This window comes from Myotis davidii, unplaced genomic scaffold (genome assembly GCF_000327345.1).
Source record: "Myotis davidii unplaced genomic scaffold, ASM32734v1 scaffold1149, whole genome shotgun sequence".
Classification (NCBI taxonomy): domain Eukaryota; kingdom Metazoa; phylum Chordata; class Mammalia; order Chiroptera; family Vespertilionidae; genus Myotis; species Myotis davidii.
Genome location: NW_006300370.1, coordinates 652,118 through 673,157, shown reverse-complemented (window position 1 = coordinate 673,157; position 21,040 = coordinate 652,118). Strand labels below are relative to the sequence as shown.

At 37.8% G+C, this 21,040-nt stretch overlaps 1 pseudogene; it reads left to right on the top strand.

Annotated features, from left to right (window-relative positions):
* The first annotated feature begins 14,555 nt into the window (after window positions 1–14,555).
* Window positions 14,556–21,040, top strand: part of LOC102774456 — a 64,682-nt pseudogene continuing 58,197 nt past the window's right edge.

Below are 21,040 nucleotides of genomic sequence, written 5' to 3'. Positions count from 1 at the left end.
GGGTCTCTATTTCTATCTCCTGCTCTTTTATAAAAAATATATTTTTTTATTGACTTCAGAGAGGAAGAGAGAAGGAGAGCGAGATAGAAATATCAATGATGAGAGAGAAATCATTGATTGACTACCTTCTGCACACCCCACCTTGGGGATTGAGCCCGCAACCCAGGCATGGAATTGAACTGGGATCTCCTGGTTCATAGGTCAACATTCAACCACTGAGCCACACCTGTTGGGGTCTATCTCCTGCTCTTGGCCCTGCTTTGCCTTCTGAGGTCTCAACCTTGGAATCTTCTCTCTCTTCATATTCAGTTTTCTGATTCTTAGCTCATAACAGTTCCTCTGCCCTCACACTCAGAGGTCACCTCAGATTCTGCATTGATTTCTTGGGCTTCTAGATTTTGGTCTTACCCCGGGGTTCTGTTTTAGCTGCTGCCTCCCCACAGAGGCTCTTCAGTCCCTGACTCTCCTGATTCCGTGGACACACATCCCATCAAGGGAGTTAAGATCCCCTTACAAGCCCTAATCCACTTTATCATCATACGCTCCCCCACACTGCTCAAACAGCAAGCTTTGAATATACTCTTTGCTAATTAAAAAACAAATGGATTATATAAATAAGGCAGAAGTTACCGTGTAATTGCAACTATGGGAAGTAGGAAGTGGGGGCAGCTGACATCCACTGCTCAGAATTAAGCTTCTATTTCTTATCGTATTTTAAAAGCAGATTTTGAGTCCCACAGAAGCTTGCACACAGCTGAGTGTTTCATCTCAAAGTAATTTCTTTGGAAATTTTATAGAACTTTATGGCAACTTAGAGGCCTGCCTCTGTAAATCAAAAGGGCAAGTGAGCCTGGCCAGCGTGGCTCAGTGGTTGAACCTATGAACCAGGAGGTCACAGTTCAATTCCCCAGTCAGGGCACATGCTCTGGTTGTGGGCTCCATCCCCAGTATAGGGTGTGCAGGAGGCAACCAATCAATGATGCTCTCTCATCATTGATGTTTCTCTCTCTCTCCCACTTCCTTCCTCTCTGAAATCAATAAAAATATATTTTTTAAAAGGGGTGTAAGTGGTTGCTTCTTTTTGGTAGTACAATTGATAGAATCAGAGATTACCAGGAGTTAAGTCTTCTTTTAGTAATAAAATATTTGAGTCTTTTATTTCCAGAACAAAAAGGGGGGAGGGGGTGCACAAGTGGTCAAAAATTTGGTGTCTCCCAATTAGTTTCTTCCACCCCTCCAAAAGCGAGGACCTAAAACATTGCAGCAACTTTTGGAGTGGCAGCAATATTTACACTGGACTATGATTTCTTGCAAGAGTGATTTTTTTAAGGCCCCAAGGAGAAAGAATCTGAATCATTTAAGAGTCCCCTGTGTAGCAAGTCTGTCCTAGTTTATGTTTGCTGGTTTGAAAGGGTATTTGAGAAAGAATGAAAAAATGAGCCCAGGAGATCAATATTTTGTGCAATTAACCTATAAGCAAATAAATAACACAGGATATGGGCTACTTAATGTCACATCTATAGAGACAGACAACAATAAGTTTGTGGGGGAGGTTGACATGATGGATAGAACTAGATCAGTGGCACACTCTTGACAGATTCAGAAACAAAAGCACATGCACTCACTTTCATTGGAACAATATGTCACAAAGGATGCTCTCTGCTTGTCTTTAATCCCTGCCACCTTGACATTCACCAATACTTTGGACATTTACATTTACTCCCATAAGAGTGGCAAGTAATAGCTGTACAAAAGGAAAGACAGGGGAAAACTTAACCATTGTGGGGCCAGAGTTCAAGTCATCTTTCAGGACTCCAAGAAATATATCCAAAAAAGGACATGTTGGATTTCATGAAGGCTAGGAGTCATGTTAATATGAAATTCAGGCTTTGTATAAAATCTGAAGTCTTACAAAATTGTTCTAAGGGAAAGACAAGAAATACAATAGGTGAAAGGGCACTCTCTACCTTGCTTTTTGTCTTTCTTCAGCCCTTAAATATTTTCGCTTTTCTATGGGTGGTAAAAATTCACAGAATTTCAACATAGAACAAATCTTTAGAAGAGGATGCCGCTGCTTTTTTAAATAACAAAGATTAATTATTGAAGGGACTTATAAAGAAATTTTACAAAAAAGACATTTCACACCAAATAGCTATTTGTTCTTTGAAAGAAAGAAAAGGTGTAGCATACTCTTTATCCATTAATTTCTCCCCTGGGGTAAAACAGAGGTGAATGCTTTGACAATATTTTTGTGAGCAGGATGAAATAATGGAAATAATGCCAGCTGCCAATGAAATCAAATCCATGGAAAAGAAAAACCAAAGTGGTAGGCGTGGAGGAAGGGAAAAGAAAGACATTAAAAATTAAAAGCCAGACAATTGCAGAAAAGGATTTTACATCTGAAAAGACTTTTGAACTATAGGTAGTGCTAACAATGGAAGATGCTTCCAGGGAATGTAAGTTAAGAGCAATCTGAAAATTAAATGAAGGGCGTGGGGGGAAGAGAGCAAAATAAAAATTACCTCATTCAGTTTTATTATCTTAAGGAACATAAACCAAAGAGTAAGGCCACAGACAAAATGTCCCTTGCCTTTTCATCAGTTCTCAAGTCAACACTTTTTGGGCAGAGAACAAGAACATCTTCAAAGCAAGAAATCGGAGTGGTGAGAACGCAAAGTACACATGTTGTTGTCAACATTTTTTTAAACATTTTTAACCTTCACTTTCAGATTTATTTTAAAATATTTGGTTTTGGTATCTTGTATCCCAAGCTGTATTTTGACCCAGTACTCAATGAACCCATTTTTTGCCTATTCTTACCTTCAACTTCTTCAGTTCCACATGGCAAGGGGAACATTTGGGGGAACATGTGAAGGAAGGTCCAACTCAGCAAATCTTGTTGTTGCTTTGCAGGTTGCCTTTGGGTGGGGAGGGGTCCAGGAGAGGTTGATGAAAAGAGAAAAGAGACTTCAGTAGGGATTAATTATTCTGCAAACCAATACCAAAGTAGAGTTCTGCTTTAGATGACATAGATTATGTACTGTGGCGAAGGCTCCTTCCACCGCTCTGTTGGCTATTCCTCTTCCTCTTCGCCCCTCTCCATCCTCAGTTTTGCAGAAAATGTCCTAGGCATTTCTGTCTTAATTGATTTGAATTTTTTCCTTTTGGAGGGTGTGGTTGTTAGTGGCAATTTAGAAAACTAGTGTTATGTGTCTACTTGGATTATCTACATATTTATCATGTCCTTGGGTCGGGACAAAGAAGAAAAGGGGATGGGTTTTCATCATGCAGACTGGCTCTTCTTTTTATGTGGTATACAAAGGGTCCATGTGACAGATTACCTAACTAGTGTTTGACCAGAATTCCATACTGGGTAAGATTATTGAAAGATCCCGGTTTTTGGCACCAAAAATGAAATATCAGACAGAGGCTGAAAACCAGGACTACGGGCTTTATTAGAGAAGGACCTGCCGGGCTGTCTCGCAAGGGGAGGACAGCAGCACGTGCAGGGGTGGGCACGCCTTTTGAGGGGCGGAATGGGAAGGGGTGGGGGCTTAGTGTACTCGGCGCACACTGATTGGTGGCTTACTGTATTGTCCATATAGGACAAGGGCTTAGGGTATTTGGCAGGTGTGAATTGGTGGTCCAATGTATAGTCCATATAAGGTACCTGGTTAGTCACTCAGGTATTTCTGGGCTGCAGGTTACATCATACTCCGCCCACCAGCTGGGGGAAGGGAGGATCTACCGTTTATGTTTCTGGGAGAGGTTGAAATTGTAATCAGGTTAGATATTTAATCTAGGTTTGGTATCATCGGCTTTCAGCATGAGCGACACCATTTGGGGCCTGTGTGTTTTGTGTGTGGGGGTGGGGGGTGGGGGTGGGGTTGTTTGGTTTTGGTTTTCATTTAAAAGATATTAGCTAGTGGTTAATAAAGTAAATAATTCAAAATTTCCTCCATAAGTGTTTCAGACTTCACACTAAACTTATCAGTAGCTTTTGAAATTTCAGGTTCCCAGAAAATATTTAGTGGCTTCCAGTGGTAAGTAGCTCACAAGCACAAAAACTGTGAAAGTATATACACTCAAAATAGTGCTATTGAATAATGGTCCCTGTACATTTAATCAACAGATATTTATAAAGCATCTATTATATCACATATTTTTAGATTCTATAAATTGATATCAAATAAAATTTAATCTGCTTTTAATAAACTCATTGACAAGTAGAGAAACAAACACAAATATAATACATCCATGGTCCTCAAAGTGTGGTTCCAAATCAGTAGCATTAGCATCATATGGGAATTTGTCACAAATATAAATTCTTAGACCTCACCCCAGACCCACTCAGCCAGATGGTAGAACCCACTAATCTGTGGTTTAACAATCCCTCCAGATAATTTTACTGTATTCCAGATTTGCACATCACTGTAATTATCTAAGGGCTATGAGGCAATCTCCCACTGATAATAATGTAAATCCTGATATGACCTAAACTTCCTGGTAACTAGTTTAAAAAGAATCCACTTATAGAAGCAAAATTATTGAGATTTGAAAAATAAGGCAGGAGAGGTGGGGAGGAGGGCCAGGCACAAGCAATGGCATAAAGACCTATAGAAAATGATCTCGCATAGCAGTTTTAAATGTTTGTTGCACACGATTTCAATGAGGTTTTTTAAAAATGATATCCTTGAACAATTTGGTTTTGTAACTCCACGCCCCTAAAACAATTTATCCTAGGTGTGTGGTGGTTGCTAAAGGGCTAAGGGATGACCCCATATGGCAGAAGGCCGTAGTCCAGGTAAGTTGACTCCATGTAAGTTTTGTTCACTGGACAGTTTATCTGGAGCTGGGAATACTTCTAACTGATCAAAAGATTGACATGAGCCTGACATGCAGGCATTATACCTGAGTGTTCCCATCTTGTGCTTCTCTCTTTAGAAAAACAACTGATGATAACGGACCTTGGAACGTATATTTTTATGTCAACAAAGTGGTCAAGTGCTGAAAGCACTATTCAGTCAAAGCCAAGGTTGTGTGTTGCCAAATATCCCATCAAGCTCCTTGAATTCAAGAATGAATCTTGAATATTAACAACAAAAAACATTATTACAATTTTATTATTAACAGTTTCGGAGGCACATTTTAAAATCTTGATATTGTACATAAATGATCTTTCCTGAGCCTTGTCAACTGCTGACATGCTCCAACGGGAACTGTCCTGTAAATTTATGAAACCAAATAGACAATTGCAACTGAGGTAAGTGGAGGAATAAGATATCTCTGGGGTATCTCGCTTTTCTCTAGCACTTTATTTTCTTTAATACTCTTTATATTTTTTACTATTCTAGATCAAAGGAGATTATAGATGTTGCACACGATTCTGAAGGTTTTTTTCTTAATAAAATATTGAGATGGCAAAGTTGACAGTCTGCTTGAATTCGGCCTCAGATAATGTGGAGAAAATTCAAAAAGAACCTTTTCTTGAAAGACTTGGGAATAATTCTGTGGCTACAAAGCTTTGACTTTGTTTTGTTTACTGATGTTCCAATTATGTAAAAAGTGCTAAGTATATAGTAGGTGCTTAAAGAATATTGATGAAATAAATAGATGATTAAATGGATGTAAATTTCAGTGGGTTTAAATAACTATAAACTATAAACAATTTCTAAAGCTTATTTTATTTAATGTTATAAATACAAGTATGCCAAATGATTCCACAAATATTAAGTATATTGCCATGAAAACTCCAAAAGAAAAGAGAATGAAGAGGGATCTCATTAAGTTAAATGTGCCTTAGACCCATAATAACTAAAGCAGTGGGATAGAAGATATTGTGGACAGACCTATAAAACAGAATTGAAAGTCTAAGTATAGACCCAGATACATCTGGGAATTTGATGTATGATAAAGGTAGAATCTCAGAACAGTGGAAATAAAGATGGACCTTTTTTTAATTTCAGAGAAGAAGGGGGAGGAAGAGGGAGAGAGAGATGGAAACATCAATGATGAGAGAAAATCATTGATTTCAGGCACGCCCACCCACTGGGGATCGAGCCTGCAACCCAGCCATGTGCCCTGACCTGGAATCAAACCATGACCTCCTGGTTCACAGGTGCATGCTCAACCACTGAGCCATGCCAGCTGGACAAGAAGGACCTTTTAATACACAGAGTTGGAACTTTGGGGTGGCCATCTAGAAAAATAGCAAATTTTGTCCACATCACATACCAAGCCCAACTCCAACGGATCAAAAATGTACTAGAAGAAAATATACCAAATCCCTTTAGGATCTTGGAGTGGGGAAGACATTTGTAACTGACTTAAAGCTTACAAGCTCTAAAATATAATATAAATTTAAGAAAATGCAGAGTTGCATTTTCTTAAAAAAGAAAACTTCCTCATGGCAAAAATAATCCAAGCTAGAAGATAAATCACAAAAAAATATGTATTTACAACTCATATCACAGGTAAGAGTTCATCTCCCTAATATATAAAAAGCTCCTAAAAACTAGAAGAAAGGCATAAAAAATAGAAAAATGGGCAAAGGATATAATCAGAAGGGAAAAAAATACAAATAGTCCTTAAACATATACAAATGTGCTCATCCTCAACCATAAAAGATGCCATTTTTATCTACACATCAGCAAAAATTTAACAGCACACTGCACTGATAAGGCTTTAGGGTAACAGAAACTCACATATCTTGGCCAGGAAGAGTGCAAAATAATACAATCCCTAGGGAAGAAAATTTTACAATGCATATAAACTTTATATCAAAAAAAATGAACAGGCAATCTCACTTCTGGGAATTTATCCTATAGATATTTGAACTCATGAGATGTATAAAGGTCAAGTATATAGATACTTGAACTCATGAGATGTATAAAGGTCATATAGCATTATCTAATTTTGAAAGTAAGAAAAAAATTTAAGGTTCCATTAAGAAAAATGTTGTTTAAATAATCTACAATGAAACATTATCCAACCATAAATAATGAGGAAGCTCTCTTTATATTGATGTAGAAAAACTTCTAAGTTAAATTGTTTAGTAAAGAAAGAATGAAAAAGTGTTTACCATATCCTTTCCTTTGAGTAAACAATTAGGAAAGATTAGTATGTGTTCATATTTGCTAATGTCTACAATAAGAAATACTGAAAGTATGTGCAAAAAGATACAGGGGTAGGTAGGGGAAATGGGCTAAACAGGGACAGGAGTAGAGTAACTTCACAAGTTATACCTCTAAAAATATAGATTTTAATTTGAATCATGGAATTATTCTTTTTATGTGAAGAACTGCAAACAATGAAAAGGAATTGAGAAATGATCTCATCTATATTGTTTTGCTTTGTAATTATTATTATTATTATTATTATTTAAATGCTTCTAAACATCTTTTGGCTCAAAATTGCTGTAATGTCTTTTCTTAAAATTATCTTGCTTATGTACTCTACTATTTTTCTTAATTCATGTTTTTGTCAACTTTTAAGCAAAAATCCTTTCATAATCATTAAGATTATAGTGTTGACACTTCTAAAAGTTATGAATTATTTAGTCCTTAGCTTGCTTGACTTAGTTGATCATTCGACGGAGTTGATCTCTCCCACCCTCTTCCTTGAAGCACTTCACTATGTTTCCGACGGCCGACGCTCTATCCACTGAGCAAAACCGGGTTCGGCCCTTTGTTTTCTTCTTACTCACAAGTCAGTCCTCATCTCTTGGCAGGCTGCATGTCTCCTGCCCAAGCGCACAATGTTGAGACGGCTCCTCTCATCGGTGTCATGGCTCCGGATACCCACCCTACGCCAGTGACTCCCAGATGCAAACCTGCAGCCTAGACCTCTTCTGGACTCCAGATTTCCGTTCCCATCTGCCCAGATGAAGTCTCCATTTGGACACCTGACATCCCAAATTTAAGACATCTTCCTTCCAAACCACCCACAGCCTTCCTCATTTTCATTGATGGGGAATTATGTAAATCCCACATCTACTGTTAGGAAATTCGGGCAGCTTCACTCTCAACCTAATTTCCTTGTCACCACCTTTACTAGGACACTCCCTCAAGCAACCAGCACCTCTGGCCTGGATGACTGTAGTTGGCTCCTAGCAGGATTTCCTCCTACAGTCTTTCCAACAGAGCTCCGTGTGACACATAAATCAAATTGTGTCATTCCTCTGCTCAGAGTTTCCAGTGGATCCCCATCTCGTCCAGAAGGAAAAGTCCAAATGTTCAGCAAGGCCCATGTGATCTGGTTTTCCATTATTCATCTCCTATCACTCTTCTCTTGTCCTCAGTCCAAATACACTGGCCTTACACAATCCAGATATCTGCTTGGCTAATTCCCTCTTCTCCTTTAAATCTTTGCACAGATGTCACCTTCTCAATGAAATCGTTAGAAATGGTCCTATTTCAAACTGCAGCATGACCCTCATCTCCAGTGTTCCAAACACCCTTGGCCTTCATTGTTTTCAAACCACTTACTGTCTTCCATACAATTTACTTGTTTATTACATGTCTTGTAAATTTTCAACTCGCTTCTCTATAATGTAAGCTCCATGAGAGAAGGGATTTTGTCTGCAAACACCTCAGTCATTGCCTGCCACAGTGTATCAATGACTCAATACAATGTTTGTTAAATGAATATATGAATTCATGTTAAGAATAGAGTAGAAAGATATTCTGTTTGGAAAGGGGAGAGTGAATTAACAAATAGAAGAAGTCATTGTTTGTTGTCAAATTTAACCCACAAAACTAATAATGAAAGGGAAAGACTGCAAAAAAATGTAAAATGAGTTTCAAAATAGTCTTTTAAAAGAAGGTATTAGCTACTTTTTAGCAGATTCCTAGCGGTAGATACTTGTGTTATCTGTAGTTTAACGTTTCTATTTCCATCTTTATTCATATGTCTTTTCTTATATGTACAAGCATGTCTCTAGAATGAATTATTAGTAATAGATTCATTGGGTCAAAAAGTAGTTACATTGTAAAATTTAAAATATACTGCCTTGAATGAGAGTGTATCAATTTATACTCACATCATATATATGTACCTGTATAATATAAATTTTCTATGATATATTTATTATTGCAGTAAAAGAACATTTAGTTGTTCTTAAACTGATGAAGGAGGGCAGGGCATCTTCTAAATTTATGAAACATCTGTTAAAGCAGCTGGTTCTTCATTAAATAAAAATAAAAATATACCACTTTTCTTCGGCAATGCTGATAAATGGGAACAGGTGAGATTATAATTATAAATGAGCCTATTGAAATTCACTGGTATTTCTATAGAGGCATCAAAATAAAATAGATGAGAAATTTTAAAAAGAGGCCATGGAGCCCCTGAAACATACTGGGGACCACAGGAGAGTGGCTCGCTCTCATGCCCCAGTCAATGCAGACGCCACATCCTAAGTGGAATTCAACAGGATCAAAACGGATACCTTTCTCCAAGACTCCCTAAATCCACCACCTTCAAATGTCCCAGTTAGTAGCAACAGAGCAATTTCTAAGACTCAAATTCCAATCATAACTACATATGTTTTTTAAAAGGCAATAGTCGCTCTAAGAAGTGTCAAACACTCTCCCTTTAACGACTGAGGACCAAGCCATCATTTAGGACCTTTTATCCCCACACATCTCCGAGATAGGCAAGCAGGATTTATGCTCATTCACAGGAAAGGAAGCATTTTGACCCGAATGATCATATTTGGTTAAAAACTCAAGGTTTCACTTCCACTTTCCCATCAGTCAATGCCTTTTTTATTAGAAAGGTGGATGAGAAATGAGAACACAAAGCGGGTCACCTGAATTTGGCAATGAAACAACCGGGAGGTGGTTTCCTGCTTTGCTCCATATTCCTCTCCTCCCTCAAGTGGCCAATGAACTTTTGCAAAGCACACCCCACTCTCCGAGCAGATTCCCACCATCATCATGGAACTCAAAAATGCCCAACCTCCAGAGGGCAAGGTAAGGGCAAGAGAAGTGACAACAAAGAGTTGCTTTGGGACTTCGGGAGTGAGACATCCTCAACTGTTCTGAGCTGCAGTGATGATGCATAATTAGGCGGTGATTTTACACAGAGCTAAAAAAAAAAAAATGACAGCAATCATGGGGAAAAGGAATAAAATACCACCGGAAGCAGATAAGTGAGCTGAAGTGCCTGGCATTTTGGTGCTATGTATCTGTTAGTAATTTGTCAGACTGTAACAATAGAGATAATTTCACAAATAACAGAGGTTTATGAATTCATAGTAGCACTTGCTGGTAGCTAAGTCTAAGGAAAAGGATTGCATTTGGCTGATCAACTTGAAGAAATAGTTATGAAAGTGCACCTTACAAAGTGAAATGGAGAACGGATTGTTAATCAGGAAAATTCAAAGCTGCCCAAATATGACTTCTGATGACTTTCAAGGTAGACAGCTGCTTTGGGAAAGATTTCATAAAATTAAGACTAGATCAATAAAAGATAGAAAGACTGTTCCCACCCATCACCTGGGAACAGTCCCTGCCTGTTTCACTTCTCTCTGGTTTTACCTGCTGCCCCTCACAAGCAGTCAAAGTTTTAGCCATAGAAAGCCACACACAATTACCCCAATGAGCTTATCTTGTCCATGCCTGTGCACATGTCATTCCTCCTAACTGAAATATCCTTTCTGTTCATTTCATAAAGATAGAAAATATCCCTTCATGTTAAATTCAAATACTTCCTGAAGATACCCCCATGACCCATCTCCTCAACCCCTAGAATTCTGGTGCATTACTGCCCCCGCCCATTAGTCACTCCTTATTGCAATAACTGGCTTGCATGGCTTTCTTTCACACTCACTGGGAGCTCCTCAAGGGCAATGATTGCTTTTCTTTGTTCTCCCCTCATTCTTTGGAACATAATAGATGTTACACAAATGATGAGTAAACAAATGAGTGAATGGTAGAAGTAAAGCCTGAACAGGGAGAAAAACGTATTGAATCTCCTCTCCTCTCATCACTATCATTCTTGTCTCAATGCCTATCTATGAAAGGCACAAGATCAGAGTCTATAAGTTTCTCCTTATTCTGTTACTTCTAACTCAAGGGATAATTTTTAAAAAACAATTTAGGAGAATATAGCCTCAAAATGCCCCTATAACTATAGTGAATGAAAAATAGGAAAGTGATAGAAATATATGGGACTATGGCTTATCTTACTTAAGTCTGGCATTTGAAAAGATTTAGATAAAATGAGTGTATCCAAGAATTCTAGCTGGTGGTTTTCCTTTATTTATTACTTAGGTGTTATTATAATGCATCATATATATGTAATTAGGAGTTGTTGTTGTTTTTAATCTCAAAGGGCTTAAAGCACATAAAAATGTGAGCCTTCTACTGCTCTAACGTTCTGAACTGTAAGACATTTTTTCTCTCTTTGTTGGTCCACAAACCTCAGGATCACCCAGGTGAAATCTGAAAATGGCCCCTGTGCACAGAGAGCCCAGAGAAACCAAAGAAAAAAGCAGGCCCGTCCAGATAGGCAGGCAGCAGGTTTAATAAGAAAAAGTGACATGCAAGGCTTGTCTTGGGCAGTCCCAAGATGAGTAGATCTTCGCACCTGTCTGCCAGAATCTTAAATGTCTATATAGTGGCCTTCCCTGGGTTCAGCCACATATACCATCCAGATGGCCTCTACCACACATTGCTCTCTCTCAAGGCTGTGCCCTTGAAAACCATGGCAAGGGTGGGCAGGACATACATTCTAAGGATGGGTGGGGGGATGGGGCAGAAGCCTTGGATTGCCCTGACCCAGCTCAAGAGTCAACCGGCAGTCATGTCTTCTTGATGACTTCCTCCAACTATCTTTAATTTCACTATTACTATTTATCAACACCACCTCGAGTTTCTTAGAGAACGCATAATGCAGTAGTAATAAAAGCAACATAGGTCATTCAAAAGCAAAGTAAAAATGATATAATTAACCTGCTTAACCTTCTAAAAAGTCATAGTGCATTCACTTGAAGAGAAAAGGCTATCTCATTGTGTCACTATTATAGTAAGTAAATTTTTCAATTTATCAATAGTTGTTCACATGGTTCCCACAGGAGCTGTTATGCTCTTACATGCCCCCGACCCCCATCAAACCACTACTGGTTAGCCCAAGGATAGCCACCTGAGCATGCTGGACCAGTGAGTGCATGCCCTGGATGGGTATGTAAAGAAAGAGAGAGAGAAAGAATCCTGCACTGATACAAACAATTATGCACATAGAAAAACTTTTAAAAGTATTGCCTACCACCTTTCAACACAGGATAATTAGCTTTTCCTCTGCCTAAGTCATCTCAAGCAATTGTGTTTCCATTTTTTCCATCTTAGTCATAACCAATTTATCTTTTCATTTTGCTTCTTAAGTATCATCATAATCTTTATATGCATTTAACCCCGGTGGAATGATAGAAAGATTACCCAAGTGAATCAATTTGGGATAAAAAAAAAATCATTTAACATTTTCTAAAGTAAAATGAGTAAGGTTTTAAAGGATGGGGTGCAGGAGGGCACAGGATCCTGAGACAATCAGCTGAATCACTGAGCATTTCTCATACATACAATAGGAAGTACATGAAACCCATATTCTTATAGAACAAACGGATAATTTCTTGGTAGGGCAAAATGGCATTATATCACATTTATTATATCCAAGTTTCTATTTTTTTCTGGCAATTTTGTAGCGATGGAGAACTACAGAAAGGAAATCATAAATGTAGGAAAATAAAATGTTTCATGTGCCTTAACCCAGAAAGTACTATATCCATCCCAGACTTTTCTATACAAAATGAGTACTTTATAGGACTTTAGAGTGCTTCATTCAGTACTAAGGCTAGTACTTTACAGGATTATGGGTGCTTACATTCCACCCCTCACAAAACCAGGAAACATTACCAAACCAGTGTTGGCCTATGGAGAGTGAATTGCTTTTTCTGCTTTCCCAGCAAGTATACTGTGGACATCTACTGTAGAATATGCCCACAATAACCTAATGTTCTCCACCCTGCTTTGCTCACATGGTTCCCACAGGAGCTGCTATGCTCTTACATGGTCCCACCCATCAGGCCACTATTGATTAGCCCAAGGACAGTCACCTGAGAATGTTGGACCAATGAGTGCTTTCCCTGGATGGATGATGGGACTTGGAACAGAGAGAGAGCCAAGGCACTCTCTCCTCGGGAGATAGAAGCTGCCAGCACCATGTTTTCACCCATGTGGGAATATTATCAATGGTAAGAGACATTAATGCACATGAAATATACATAAGAGACTTTTCTTAGTTGTCATTCCCTCATAGAGGAAAACCACAAGATAGGCCTTTGTCAATAGAGGCCACTGTCTTTCAGATCTAAAGACACCACTGCTTTTATGGTCAAAGACCCAAAAGTGAACCTCTTTTAGCATCATTCCATTCCTCAGTTAATAGCACCTCCATTCACCAGTAATACTACTCAGGAACCTGGAAGTTTCTCATACATCTTTTCCCCTCCTTTCCTGTGTCCAATCCAATTATAAACCCAGCTGATCATAAATCATAATGATCTCTAGAATCAAATTCCACCTCGATCACTACCACTCTGATTCAAGCTAAAGTCCATCTCTCCTTCACTTTGACAATAGCCACCTAACCAGTCTCCCTCCACCAAATGCACAATTGAACCTCACACTCATTTTATTCGCTCGAGTGAGTTTTTCAAAGTAAACGTCTGAAATCATGGGACCTTCTGTCTCCACCTTATCACTATACCCAAACCTCTCCAGTGGCATCTTATTCCAATCTAGGTAAAGACAAAATTCCTCAATGTGACCTACAAAAATGCTAATTTACTGACCAGCAACTACCCATTAGCACCAACTTGTACATCAACACCACACCACCCAAATCTATAGCTACCAGAGAAAAACTTTCTATCAAGCAACTTCTCTACATGAAGTGGCTAAGGTTTTAGAGCTTTCTAGTTCCCTTTGCTTCAAGAAGCTGTTTAGCCTGACCAGCACCACTGATAATAAAAGAAATTCTGTTAGTCCTGGTAACCAACGAACCTGCCACATAGCTAGCTCTTCCGTTGGTTCCACCTCGAAAGCATAGAAAATATTATATGTCTGCTTGATAGCTACTCTGCTCTGTTCAAATGAAATTCTAAATGCAGGGCTTTTGAAAGTGTTATTGTGAGTGACTTCTTTTGAAAAATTAACTTTTATAAAGCCTCTAGAAGAAATCACAGCAAAGCAAAGAAATTTTTGAAGAAGAAATAAATGCTAAGAAATACCTAAGTCTACCAAGAGATGGGTACTTGCTAATAATGCAAACTCTTTGGTTTCATCCTGTAGCTAATTAATCAGAATCTGTTTGGGAACCCTCCTCAAATCTGTATTCTTTTTTTTTTTATTTCAAACTCTGTAGTTTATTAAGTACCACAGGTGGTACTTCTCCACATGAAAAGAAAGAGCGTCATGTGAAGGCAGAGTTCCCAGGATCAGGCCATCAGGAATATCATTGAGAAGTCATGGGAAGAAGTGGGAAGGACAAAGGAGATGGCGAAGAAGGAATCAGAGATGCAGGAGATAAATCACAGTAAAGGCATCATGGAAACCGAGAAAGCAAAATTTTCCGGGAAGGACAAGCCAGCTCGGTTGAATGGCAGTGTGAGGACGTATAGGGTGAGAACTGAAAGAGTCCATTTGACTGGGTACCATGGAAACAAAAAATGACCGATTGTCACCAGTTTCAATCAAGCCTGGGGATGGAAGTGATAGCAGTGTGAGGGAAACACAGAATAAAAAGAAAAACTGAGAACGACCCACTATCCATCCTAAAGAGAAAGGATTTATAAATTTACACTGTGGAATGTTATGTAGAAGCAAAGCTGAATTAATTACAGCTGCATGCTGCAATATGGAGAAACCTTACTCAGACCATATAGAAAACTCAGTGAAAACTTGCATGCCTGAAACAAAGCTATTTTTAGGCAACAGGCTTTGTGTTATTTCAAAAATAATGAACATTAAATTTATATATTTATACAAAAACCCTCAAGTCAAGAGTTTAAATTCAAGTGGTCTCAGAGTTGAGGTTTTTGTGAACAGAATATAAAATAATTGTGTTTAATATATCCAAGGAAATTTTTCGTTTTGAAAATGTAGGCAACAAGCAAAATACAAAAGAAATGAACAATGAGATTTCAAAATAAATACAATTTTAATAAATGAAAAATTTAATAACTGAAATCTCAAAATTAGTGAATGAGTTTCATATATTTGACAGAGCCAGAGAGACTCACTGAGATAGGAGATGGATAATAATACACAAATATTTAGATAATATTTAAATACTTACTTCCTGTTCTAAACCCTTATTAACTCATTTAATCCTCAAAACAATCCTATGGGTAGGCACTATTAATTTCCCCATTTTCAGGTAAAAAGGAATGAGGCATAAATTAATTTCCTAACTTCACAAAACTAGTACTTTAAGAAGCTACCTATCTCTCAAAGAGTCAAAAGACTCCGGTAAGGGTCTAAACTCCAAAATTTATAGGGAACTCAGACAACTTAACAAAAGGAAGATAATCAAATCAAAACATGGGCAAAGGACCTAAATAGACACTTTTTGAAAGAGGACATAAGGAAGGCCAAGAGACATATGAAAACATGCTCAAAGTCACTAATCATCCGAGAGATGCAAATCAAAACAATGAGGTACCATCTCACACCTGTCACAATGGCTATCATCAACAAATGACAAGTGCTGGCGAGGATGCAGAGAAAAAGGACTCCTCCTTCACTGCTGGTAGATAAGCCAGTCAGAGAAAGAAATATCACATAATCTCATTCATTTGTGGAATATAATGAACAACATAAACTGATGAACAAAAATAGAACCAGAGTCAGAGAAGCATTGAACAGACTGTCCAACCTATGAGGAAAGTGGGGGGTGGGGGGGAGATAAAAGATCAACCAAAGGACCTATATGCATGCATATGAGCATAATCAATGAACACAGACAGTAGGGGTGAGGACATGTGCCGGGGGGTGGGGACAGCTGGGGAGAGGTAAATGGGGGAAAAGACTTATGTAATACTTTAAACAATAAAGAATTATAAAAAAAAAAGTTTCCAGATAAATCATTTAACCTATCCTCTAAATTATTACTTTAAATCAGCAATTTTCAACCTTTTTAAAAAATGGCACACATAAACTAATTACTAAAATTCTGTGACACACAAAAAAATATATTTTTTGCTGAGTTGATTGAAAAAAATAAGTGTAATTTTTATTGATTTACAAAAAAATAATAGTAGTAGTAGTAATTGCTTACCCTTTTTGCTCCAAAGTGACTTTTTAAAAAATCAGGTGCCTATACTTATATATAAGGATTTCTGGTACCAAGTATTAACTAATCAGACACAACCTTATTATGCGACATGAACAATAAGATGCAATTCTATTATATGACCCATATATTTATGACTCAAGAAAGAGCATTCTCAGCAGAGGGCTACTGTTGTGTTGGCTGTTGTCATTTTTACTTGATGAACTAATGGAAAAAAAGTTCATGCCCCTGACCAATTAGGTATTCCATGTTTTAAAAGTTTTTGCTGCACACCAGTTGAAAATCGCTGCCTTAAATCCTTAGATTAGCTGACAACAATTCATCTGTCTTTATATTTCAAACCATATCCTAAGAGAACAGTTTGGGTAAAAATAGTCATTGTTTTTATACTTAGAATAATTGATTAGGTTATTTTCCTAGATAAGGGAAAACATGAATGTCATCAGAGAGATCTTTGATCATTGAGCCCATAAAGCTATAATCCCCACATCAACATCTTCAGATGATTAATAAGCACATTTATATATGTTAAAATTTATCTATGCAAATAGTGAAATGGCTTCCAGGAAACAAAATTATTATTGACATAACAATAAAAATGTCTAGATGCAGAACATCTAAATTATAGTAAAAGGTCAAGCCTCAAGATAAAAATAGAAGTTTCTAGGCTTCTTGAAAGGGTTCCTTTGAATGGAGCTCTGGAGGATATATAGCCATCAGCAAGCACCTTATCAGAACCAATAAGGGTGCACAATATGAAACCTCATTTTAATCATATAGTATGATTTTAGGGGTTGTTTTTTAGAGTTTTATTTGAGGTGTTTTCCAAACACTTGATGATATTTTCAGGTGTTTTTCATTGACCAACAAATAGCTGGATTTGCCATTTTAAGCATCATACTAGTTGCATCAAGTTTACTCTCCTGCGTTTATGGAATCTGTTATGACACTATCATTTCTCTAATTTAATATGGTTCTCAAAATATTTCTTCTGTATTTTTAGTACATTTTTTCCACTGTTTGTCATCATGGGGAAACGAATCCAAAGGACATTTTATAGAAAATTGTCTGGTTTCTGGAACTCGATACATTTTTTAGTGCCTGAAAGATTTCATTGTCCACGCTGGTCATTTTGCTTTCCTCAAAAATAAATTTATATTGATTCATGATGGCCCCCACTTCTGTTCCATTACTCCAGCTAGGCACATTTCTCAGACTATTTGTCCAAAGTTTACTCTTTACAAAAACATGAACTATAACATGGGAATGGAGTTTTGTGACTTCATCAAAAAAAGTAACAGCTTTCAGCCAAAGATGTAATTTCAATTTTTATTGCAATACACATTCTGAATATTAAATGTGCAGATCTGTGTTAAATTTCCCCGTGTGTGTGTTTCTTTAGAAATATGTTACACACGAATGTTGGCAACTTACAATGTTTAGATTATAAAATAATATTTTTAAGAAAAGGGGCATATGGCACCTTCTGCAATTCTTTAATGGGCATATATGTCAACTAGTGAATTAACCTTACAGCTGGAGCACACGGTGACAGGGATAAGAAAGAAACTACTTTCCCCAGAAAATTAAATAGCCTGACTCTAGGGCAGCCTGTTGGACTGCCGTCAGGTAAACCAGCATAAGAAATGAGATGCAACAGGAAGGGAGACAAAAAGACAGTCCAGACTGGCTCAGTGATCCCAGAGTCCACAGCGGATGAAGGAACATACGGCCCCTTTATTACATGGAGAGAGAAAGCAATAATAGCAGATACCATAAAGCCATAGGTTGAAAATTGTTTTGTTGAAGCTATTATTTTTTTTCCAAACTGAGTCAAACCTCACAGCTGAGATGAGAGGATTAGAAGAAGACCTAGCACATTGACCAAACTGTTCAAAACGCTCTCAATTGCGGGACTTCCTATAGTGCTGTTTTAAAAACCTTATTTTGACACATCAACATAAATCATTCTGAATTGTAACTAATTGTTTCATATACAGACCCATATACATTTATCTATTAACATATTCTAATTAGATTGCAAGTTCCTCAAGTGGAGAATTACTTTACTTATGCTCAGAACAAAGTGGGTAGCAGAGTCTAAAAATATTCACTACATTGAATTAAGATTAGAAAACTATGTGATGAAATTTACCAAAAGTGCCTTTCAGGAGATCTGATTTTCAGAAGAGCAAACAACACACCGTAGCAGCTTGGATTTAATCTCGATTATTCCGACGATGCCTTAGGTATGCGTTCTCATGATGACACGTGTCTCAGAGCTTTCAGGTTTTACTGTTGACCAATGTGAGAGAACATGCAGAAATGTTCAGTAACAGAGGCACTTCTGACTGAAAAATTAGAGAGAACTCAGTTTGAATGGTATGCATTTTTTTAAAAAATCCACATTTGTTGTGTAGTTCACACAATTAGTGGACATAAAATGGCTGGAGCATAGAACAAAATGCTGCCATATCTAGACAAGTATTTCAGCCGCGTTCCAGGAGAGGTATGTTGGCAACCATGCATATCAGCTTGGGCCCAGCAAAAGCATGCCTCTCCCTTCAATACATCCTCTCAGCCCCTCAGGCAGAATGCTGACCACAGGGAAGGCAGAGAGAGCAGGCAGTATCCTCAGAAACAGAGAGAGCTTTGGGACCTTGAAATTCAAAGAGAAGTTACTACCTGGTGGTAAGTATGGGAGACCAGGAGATGACAGAACGAAAGCATAAGAGAGTCGCATCCTTTCGACAGGTTGGTGAGCAGTCCTCACAATCTGAATTTGAGCTACTGTAGGCCAACAGACTGATCAGTTTTTGCAATTACTAATAAGAACCCTGATTATAAAGAAGGGAGCAGCCCCCATGAAAAACAGCCCGGGATAAGAACGGTTTAAGACACATCGAAGACAATCCTAGACCAAAGTCAGCTAAGCCAAAGACACAAATCTGAACCCAACCAGAAAAGAGATGACAGTATGATTGCAAGAATATTCTTGTATCCCAAAATAGAGGCATTGCAGTACAGTAGACCCAGCAGGGAATTCCTGGCGGTGGCATGTTTTAGCTATTTGGTCCTGGGAACAAGAAACTAATAATTCCGGGGCTCAAGAGCACTTGCTTTACACGTTGTGAAAATGACCTGTGGTTATTTGAAAGCCCCTGCTCTGGCCCCAGATAGGTTGTGAGAGGTTAACACCTAGTACCTGTCTTTATTATGTCCTTCCTCGTGCCCCTCTAGTTATTCTCCTTTTAAGAAAAAAATGAATAGGACACTGTTCCTAGTCCTCATTCTCTAGTGTCACTTCAATTCCTTTCAAATAATGCTATGTTTTCTTCATGTACCCAGAGTTAAAAAAAAACACCTTCAGTCAAGGACAAGCAAAATGGGTGAGCTATGACTATTCCAGCACAGTGGCCTCACAAGCCAATGTCCATTTGGGGGTGCTGCAGGAAATAACCACAGGGTTTTCACTATTTTTTATTCTGTATCTTGATAATTATGAGTTCAAAAGACAACAGATCATCACTTGGAGAGGTAGCAGTGGTATTATTTTTTACCAGTTTTAGCCTCAAGAACACTGGCATGTGAGTCTGAAAAAATGTTCCTTATAGAGTGCTCAAGATTAAGTACTGGACACGGTCAGTGCCTTACTGTTTTGTCTTTACACAGGAAGGAAGAAAATGACGTAGGTTACTCAATTTCATCTAGTCACTTGTTAATTATTAAATGAAACCATGCATTTTCTTCTCTTCAGATGAATCTAAATAAAGCTAAATGCCACACTCAATAGCAAGCAGTATGATATGAATTAAAGCAAGGCATTTAGGATTAGGATTTGACACTTCAGATCTCTTATTGAATACGTAAAATTGCTGAATTATTGTTACTTTCCTTGGCCTGGTGCTACTTTAGAAGACATATTTGGCAAGAACTTTTGATCATCTCTATCACTAAGTTTGAATTGTTTTTTTTACTATACCAAGAGTGATTCATTAGAGAAAATAATATTTGGTTTCATATTTCCTCAAACCTAGCAAAGATATCCATAAGACACTCTAAACAACTGGCTTAACAACAAAATTCTATATACAAGACAAAAAATGTCTAACTTATTTCCACACTTTTCATAGGTTTCATGCAGAAGTTTGAATTAAGAGGTTTTTCCTAACAAGTATTCACTTGAGAAAGCTTGAACAATTGGGTAGAAATGATTGACAGAATGGTGTGATGTGTTTTCTGTGGATTTTTTTTCCAAAATAAGTGACTGCCATGTGTAGTTCAGTGCCATTCACATGGAAAGACCTTAATATATACGTGTTGATGGATGTGCATGTTTTAAGTACATAGTCTATTAGCATCACTGACCCAGGTTCTTTGCACCATAATGCTTCAATTGCTCATGAAGTGCCAGTGTTTCACAATGTGGTTTAGGATTCAATCAATCAGCTAGTCAACAAACATTTATTAAGTCCCTGCCATTAATTTATTTATTCATTCATTCAATAAATATGTACCCAATGCCAACAGTATGCCTGACCTTGGCCTTACCTTGGGAAATTCAACAGTGAGTCCAGTTGACAGTTTCCGTTTCTTTCAGAAACTTGCAGACCAATGAGCATAGAGAGAATAAACAAAGAAGCAAATCCTATGTAATAAAAGGCTAATATGCAAATCAACCAAACGG